The following is a 7308-nucleotide window of genomic DNA, read 5'->3' on the forward strand; positions in this document are numbered from 1 at the left end:
GCCCGCCTATATACCTGTGGGAAGCAAAAAGGTGAAAAAAGGGCACTGCACACTGCTAGAGAGGGCGGCGGTGCATGGGGGCGCCTTTGTGCTCTAAAAAATGGCCCGGGAGTGTATCAGAATGTGGAGGAATGCGAGGGTGATGGATGGGGAGGAGGGGGAGGAGGCTAAGGGGTGGGTGAGGAGGGCGTGGTAAGGGTGCGAAGGTGGCGAGGGAGGGAGAGGGTGCCCGAGGAAGGAAAGGGAAGGTGGGAGGGTTGGTGATACGGATGAAGGATGGAGGGAAAGAGCGAGGGAGGCGGGTATAGGAAGAGGTAGGTGATGGTGGGAGAGTAATGTGGGTGCTGGTGGGAGGGTCAGAGGGAGGAAGGGAGGGAGGGAAAGAAGACGAGCTAGCGAGGTAAAAAAAAGAAGGAAGTATGAAAGGGAAAAAGAGGAAAACACGATAGGAGGAAGAGAGGTAGATGAACGAAGAGAAGATAGATGAGGAGACGAGTTAGTGAATTAAAAGAAAAGTAGAAATGAGAAAGGAAGGAAAAAAACATGCAGGAGATTGATGAAAGAAAATATTAAAGCAAAGACAAGTTAGTACAGTAAAAAAAAATAAGAAGGAAGTAGATATGGGTAAAAGAGGAAAAGACAAAGGAAGGAAAGTCACATAAGAGGTAGAAGGAAGAAGAAAAGGTAGAAGAGAAGGGAAAAAAGAAGGAAAAAAAGAAGTAGAGAGAAAAGAAAAAAAAGAAAAAAAAAAAAAGAGAGGGAAAAAGAGTGTAAGAAGAGAAGAAGACAGAGAGAGAGAAAGAAGAAGAAAAAAGAGAAAAAGAGAAGAAAGGAAGAAAGAAAAACGAGGAAGAGTAGAAGTTTTAATCTTTGTCGTACTCTTTTCTTTCATTTCCTCCCTTCACCTACCCAAAACTGCTTTCTGGGCTCCAATATCGAAACAATAATTAATATAGTTAGGCGTCAGAAACCGGTAAATACTATGCTCTGAGTACGACAATCTGGCAACGGTAGTAAGAAGCAGAAGAAAGAGAAGATAGGAGAGATTACAAGATTGTGATATAAAAAGTGATGGAAATAGAAATGAGATGAGAAGGAAGAGACGAAAGGAGAAAGAGGGAAAAGTCGCGCGAATGACGGAAGAAAAGGAAGAAGAAAAGGAGAAAGGGGAGAAGAACTGAGCTAATAACAGAACATAAAAGAGTCAGTAGAAAACAAAAAAGAGGAAGAAAAAAAGAAAAAAATAAGAAAGAGGGAAACAGTTAGGAAAGGAAGAAATGACAAAACGTAAGAGAGAAAAAAAAGAGGGAAAGAAGGAGAGAAGGTGACTGGACCGAATAAAAGAAGTAAGACAACGGAGGAGAATGTTAGGAAAGAAGAGAGGAAGAAAAACCAGGAAAAAGCAAGAAAAGGGAAAGGAAACAAAAGGAAGACAAGTATAAACACCAGGAAAGTAGAGGAAAAAAGAAAGGAAAAATAGCGAAGTGGAAGAGAGAAAAAACGCGATAGATAGATAGATAGATAGATAAAGAAAGGGTAAAGATAAATGAACAGAGGAAGAGAGAAAAAAACACGAGAAAGATGCGAAGGGCGGGAAGGAGGGAGAGAGAGGGAGGAAGAGAGAGAAAGAGAGGGAGAGGTGGGTGGAGGTGGCGTGGGTGGGCGGGATGGAGGGAGGAGAATGTGGGAGGGAGGGAGGGAAGTTGCGGTATATTTATTTCCATTCTCATCAATTTTACGCTCTCGGGACAAGGTCAAAGGAGAAGGAAAACGAAAATAGATGAACGAGAGACGGACTTTATTTGTATCAATGCCCGCCTAGTCAGCCACCCAGTCAGCCATCCATCCTTCTGTCTGTCTGTCCGTCTGTCTGTACACTCTCCAATCCATCTATGTAAGTAATGATGTATCTCCCAGACAGCCATATACAGCTATCTATATATATTGTGTGTCTATTAATCTACCTGCTTGTTAACCTGTTTATGTATTTCTACCTGTCGTTTGTATGTCTATCTACTTGTCGATTTGCACATTTTCTACCTGTCTGTTTATATGGCTATTGACTTACTTGTTTATACACTTATCTATATGTCTATTGATATGTTTAGCTTCCTGGCAGTCTACCTATTTATCTACCTGTCTAAACATTTATCTACCTGTCCGTTTATCTAATTATCTACCTGTCTCAATATGTTTACCCGTCTACATTATTTTTTGTCAGTGTATTTCCGGTTTATCTCTCAAATTTTGTATGCCTCTATTTATCTATCAACTGTTCGCCTACTCATATATTTATCTGTCTATTCACTCTATTCATCAAGCTAAATTATCATTTTTTAATTCATTTTCTGTTTACCTATCGAAATGTTTATGTATCTATGAATCTCCATTTAGTCCACAAGTTAATACCTCTCAATTAATGCATGAGTTTAAGTATTTTTTTATATTTATCAATATATTAATCTATCTAGGTATATTTTTTTTTGTATATTTCCTGTCTTTTCCACACTCACCCATCTACCTGCCCTCCTGTCTAGCTTCCGTATTTTTTTCTCATTTTCTTTTCCAGCTTCCTTCTCTTCCTCTATTCACCTACAGTATACGTCTAAATATAAATCCCTGTGCACCATTAGCACCACCCACACACGCATGTATGAGAATACTTTCCCTTAATCACTGTGTATTGCTAATCATTCTCAATCACCGTTAGTATCAAACATCCTAACCTCTCTCTCTCTCTCTCTCTCTCTCTCTCTCTCTCTCTCTCTCTCTCTCTCTCTCTCTCTCTCTCTCCTCCACACTCCCTCCCCCACATCTCCCCATCTCCCTCCCTCCTCCCATCTCCCCCTCCCCCCTCCCCCCACATTTCCCCATCTCCCCCTCCCCTTACCCCCCATCCCCACCCCCTCTTCCACCTGAGATAATTACCGCCTCCTCCTAATCACAGGCTCCGCTCCACGCCGATAATTCGAGGTAATTACGCCTGCCCCATAATCACACGTATTAAATTATTCGCCGCCTGACTTCCCCACACAGGCCTCCCATAGCAAACACCGGGCTAGGCCGACTCCCAGGCCTCCCGTGCGGGCTAAAAAACGGACCTCGAGGGGCGGAGCGGGTGATGGAAGGCCGGGCTGAAGGAAGGGGAAGGCGGGGTGAGGGTGGATGCGGTGTAGGTGAGTTGGGGTGGTACAAGGATGGGTAGGGATGTGTATGGGGATGGGTAGGGGTGGATAGGAATAGGTAGGCATAAGTAGAATGGTTAGGTATGGGTATAAATGGGTATGGATGGAAATGTATTGGTATGGGTGGGCTGGGAATGGGTTTGAGTAGATAGGAATGGGTTAGGGATGAGTATGTATAGGTAGGGATGTGTAGGGATGGATATGGAAGGGTAGGGATAGGTAAGGAAGGGTAACAAAGGATATGGATAGATGGAGTTAAGAATGAATTGGTAAGGAATGGGTAAGGATGGATAAGTAGGAAAACGTATGGATAGGTTAGGGTAGGTTAGTGACGGAAAGGAGAGTATAGAGATGCGTAGGGAAGTATAGGGGTGGGTAGGGATGGATTAGGATAAGGGTAGGGACGACAATGGTTACGTAAAGAAGGGTAGAGATAGTATGGATAGGTAAGGATAGGTAGGGATGGGTAAGGATGGGGAGAGATAGGTTAGCGTGGGTAGCAATGGGTAAGGGGGAGTAAGGGTGGACAAGGGGGTAGTCCTATGCCCTCCACGCTTATCATGTACCCTTATAAACCGTTTTTTGTGGGGGGGGAGGGAGGAACGGGGGTGTTACCGCTGGGGGTGGGGGGAAGGGAGGAGGGAGGAAGGGAATGGATGGGTGTGTTTGGGGTGGGTTATTAATAGTGTGTGTGTGTGTGTGTGTGTGTGTGTGTGTGTGTGTGTGTGTGTGTGTGTGTGTGTGTGTGTGTGTTCATCATCCACCTCCTGAACCCCATCATCCACTCTTCATCCTTCTCATCTCCAGCATCCATCTCTTCCACCAGCATCCCCTCATCTCCATCATCCACTTCCATCCACCCTTTCCACTACAGCATCACCTCATCATCATCATCCACAGCTCCTCCTCTCCACATCATCACCTCAACATCATTCCCTCATCTCCACTCACTTACTCCACTACATCATCTCACCTCCATCATCCACTTCCTCCACTGAATCACTCACCTCCACACCTCGCCATCCCCGGAAGTGCCAATCATGGACACAACAGCATTAATGATAACACAAACATAAAAGAAGATAAAGTTAGCGATAAAAAGCCACGAGGAGAAAAAGAGTGCAGAAAAACATTGAAAGAAAAAAAAGTGTCCAAAGAAGTATTGAAGAGAAAGAAAAAAAAAGTGGTATAAAAAAGCATTGAAGAAAGAATATGGCAAAAGAGGCATTGAAGACGTAAAGAGTAAGAAAGGGAGTCTCGTTATAGAGATGAAAAACTTTGTCCAATTAAAATTTTAAAAAATGCAACACTCAGTCACTCCATCAAACAAGCAACACAACAAACAATCCATCTATATGTTTATCTATCTATCTATATCTATCCACCTATCCTTCTCTCTATTCATAACCTGAGATGTACCAGGAATAAACAGAGAATTTAATCGAAAGAGGCAGCAGAAGAGGAAGAGGAAGGAAAGGGAACCAAGAGGGGAGAGGAGGGGGGGAGGTAGGACAGGCCCACCCCCACAACAATGGCCAGGTAGTGTGCTAACAACCCCTCTATGACAAGGGTACGCCCCCCCCTCTCCCTGCCCCCTCCTTACCCTTACCCTCCAGTACCCCCTTTCCTTCCCCTTTCCCTTTCTCCTTCCCTCCCTGCACCCTAACCAGCCTCTGCAGTCTATACCATGAACCCTAGTGAGGAGGAGGAGGAGGAGGAGGAGGAGTAAGGGGAAGAAGATGAAAGAAAAGAGGAAAGGGCAGGGTAGGAGGATGAGAGGAAGGAAGAAGAGGAAAGAAAGAAGAGGGAGAGGGAAGAAGGGAGAAGAAAAGGAAATGGCAGATGATACAAAAAAAATTACATGATATTGATGAAGAAGAGAAAGAAAAAGAAAAAAAAAGAGGAAACGGGAAGGAAAACAAAGTAAGAAAAATGAAAGTGGAAGAGGGAATAAGAAGGAAGGTGAAGAGAGGAAGGGAAGAGGAACAATGAAGAGGGGGCGGACAGAGGAACGGTAAAGAGGGGAAAGGAAGAACGATGAAGAGGGAGCGGGAGGAGGAACGGTGAAAAGGGGAACGGTAAAAAGGGAACGGGAACAAGGAAGACAAGTGAAGAAAAGAGGGAGGAAAGGGAGATAAAGGAGTGAAAAATAAAAGAAGGGGGCGAGGCAAAAAGGGGGAGAATGAGAACTGCAAAGGGAAATAAAGAAGAAGAAAGAGGAAGGGGAAGAGAAAAGGAAAGTTGTTAAGGGTCATGTCCTCGTCCTCCTCCTCCTCTTCCTCCTCCTCCCCCACGCAGGTAAGGAGGGTAGTGGGCGTGAATGACTGTAAGAATTGTATTGTTAAATGGTGATGAGTGTGTATTGTGTGTGTGTGTGTGTGTGTGTGTGTGTGTGTGTGTGTGAGAGAGAGAGAGAGAGAGAGAGAGAGAGAGAGAGAGAGAGAGAGAGAGAGAGAGAGAGAGAGAGAGAGAGATAGAGAGAGAGAGAGAGAGAGAGAGAGAGAGAGAGAGATACTGATGATGATTATGATGAAGTTAATAATGATGATGATGACGATAATGATGAAACAACATCTACTACTACTACTACTACTACTACTACTATTACCACAGCAACAGAAAAAGCAGTCCATTTCACAATAGCATAGTTTACGGATAGTTCAAGAATCCCCTCGAGCTAGGCGGCTATGACCATTGACCTCTGACAGGGTTATACGAGAGTTCCAGCGCTGCCTCTCGCCATGAAGCGGCACGAGGAAGGATCCGACTCGCAGCTTTTCAGTAGCGAGCCGAGCACAGATCCTTGTTTTCTCTTACTTTTTATTCTTTATTCTTTTCTTGCTCTCTCTTTCTTTCACTCCCTCCCTCCCTTTTTCATTTCATTTCACTCTCCCTTTCTTCTTTCCCTCCCTTTTACTCTCAACCCAGGTCCCGCAACAACAAAGAAATTTTAAAAAAGCAACAAAGAAAGAGATCTTATTTCTTGCTGTGGAAAATTTTAAAACTGCGCAAAACATGGAAAGCAATGATCACAAGAATCTGCTTAGACACCCAACGCAGTGAATATACTCTCGATATTTATTGAAGGAAGATTAATATGTCTCCTACATCGCAAGAGAGGGACTAAACCAATACACTTGAAAATACTGAAGTCTCTGTGACGAAAAACTCTGAGGTAACGTCATTCCCTTGTACAGTGTCTGCGTCAGGGGGATGAGAGGGTACTGGTTCTTGATAGACAGAAGGTTCTCCAGGAGTCTAAATCTAACCTAACCTAATACCTGCAGCTTCCTAACCTTCCAGGGGGCTGCTTGTTTCACGGATAAGAATATGAGACTCACACCTGGCGAATCAATCTTTGGCGGGATCTAAAACTGAGGTGATGCTGTAAAAGTGTTCTCAAACTTTAGCACAAAAGGTTCAACGCTACTCTTCTTTGCTCAACATATCACGCTACTCTTCTTTGCTCAACATATCACGCTACTCTTCTTTGCTCAACATATCACGCTACTCTTCTTTGCTCAACATATCAGGCTACTCTTCTTTGCTCAAAATATCACGCTACTCTTCTTTGCTCAACATATCACGCTACTCTTCTTTGCTCAAAATATCACGCTACCCTTCTTTGCTCAAAATATCACGCTACTCTTCTTTGCTCAACATATCACGCTACTCTTCTTTGCTCAACATATCACGCTACTCTTCTTTGCTCAACATATCACGCTACTCTTCTTTGCTCAACATATCACGCTACTCTTCTTTGCTCAACATATCACGCTACTCTCCTTTGCTCAAAATATCACGCTACCCTTCTTTGCTCAAAATATCACGCTACCCTTCTTTGCTCAAAATATCACGCTACCCTTCTTTGCTCAAAATATCACGCTACCCTTCTTTGCTCAAAATATCACGCTACCCTTCTTTGCTCAAAATATCACGCTACTCTTCTTTGCTCAAAATATCACGCTACTCTTCTTTGCTCAAAATATCACGCTACCCTTCTTTGCTCAAAATATCACGCTACCCTTCTTTGCTCAAAATATCACGTTACCCTTCTTTGCTCAAAATATCACGCTACCCTTCTTTGCTCAAAATATCACGCTACCCTTCTTTGCTCAAAATA

General features: G+C 43.6%; 1 protein-coding gene across 5 annotated transcripts in view; it reads right to left on the bottom strand.

Annotated features, from left to right (window-relative positions):
• LOC127007650 (uncharacterized) overlaps nt 1-7308 on the bottom strand; it is a 294914-nt gene that overhangs the window by 168407 nt on the left and 119199 nt on the right. The gene's annotated exons all lie outside the window — the stretch shown is intronic.

The sequence above is a fragment of the Eriocheir sinensis genome, chromosome 36 (assembly GCF_024679095.1).
Source record: "Eriocheir sinensis breed Jianghai 21 chromosome 36, ASM2467909v1, whole genome shotgun sequence".
In the NCBI taxonomy this organism is placed as follows: Eukaryota; Metazoa; Arthropoda; class Malacostraca; order Decapoda; family Varunidae; genus Eriocheir; species Eriocheir sinensis.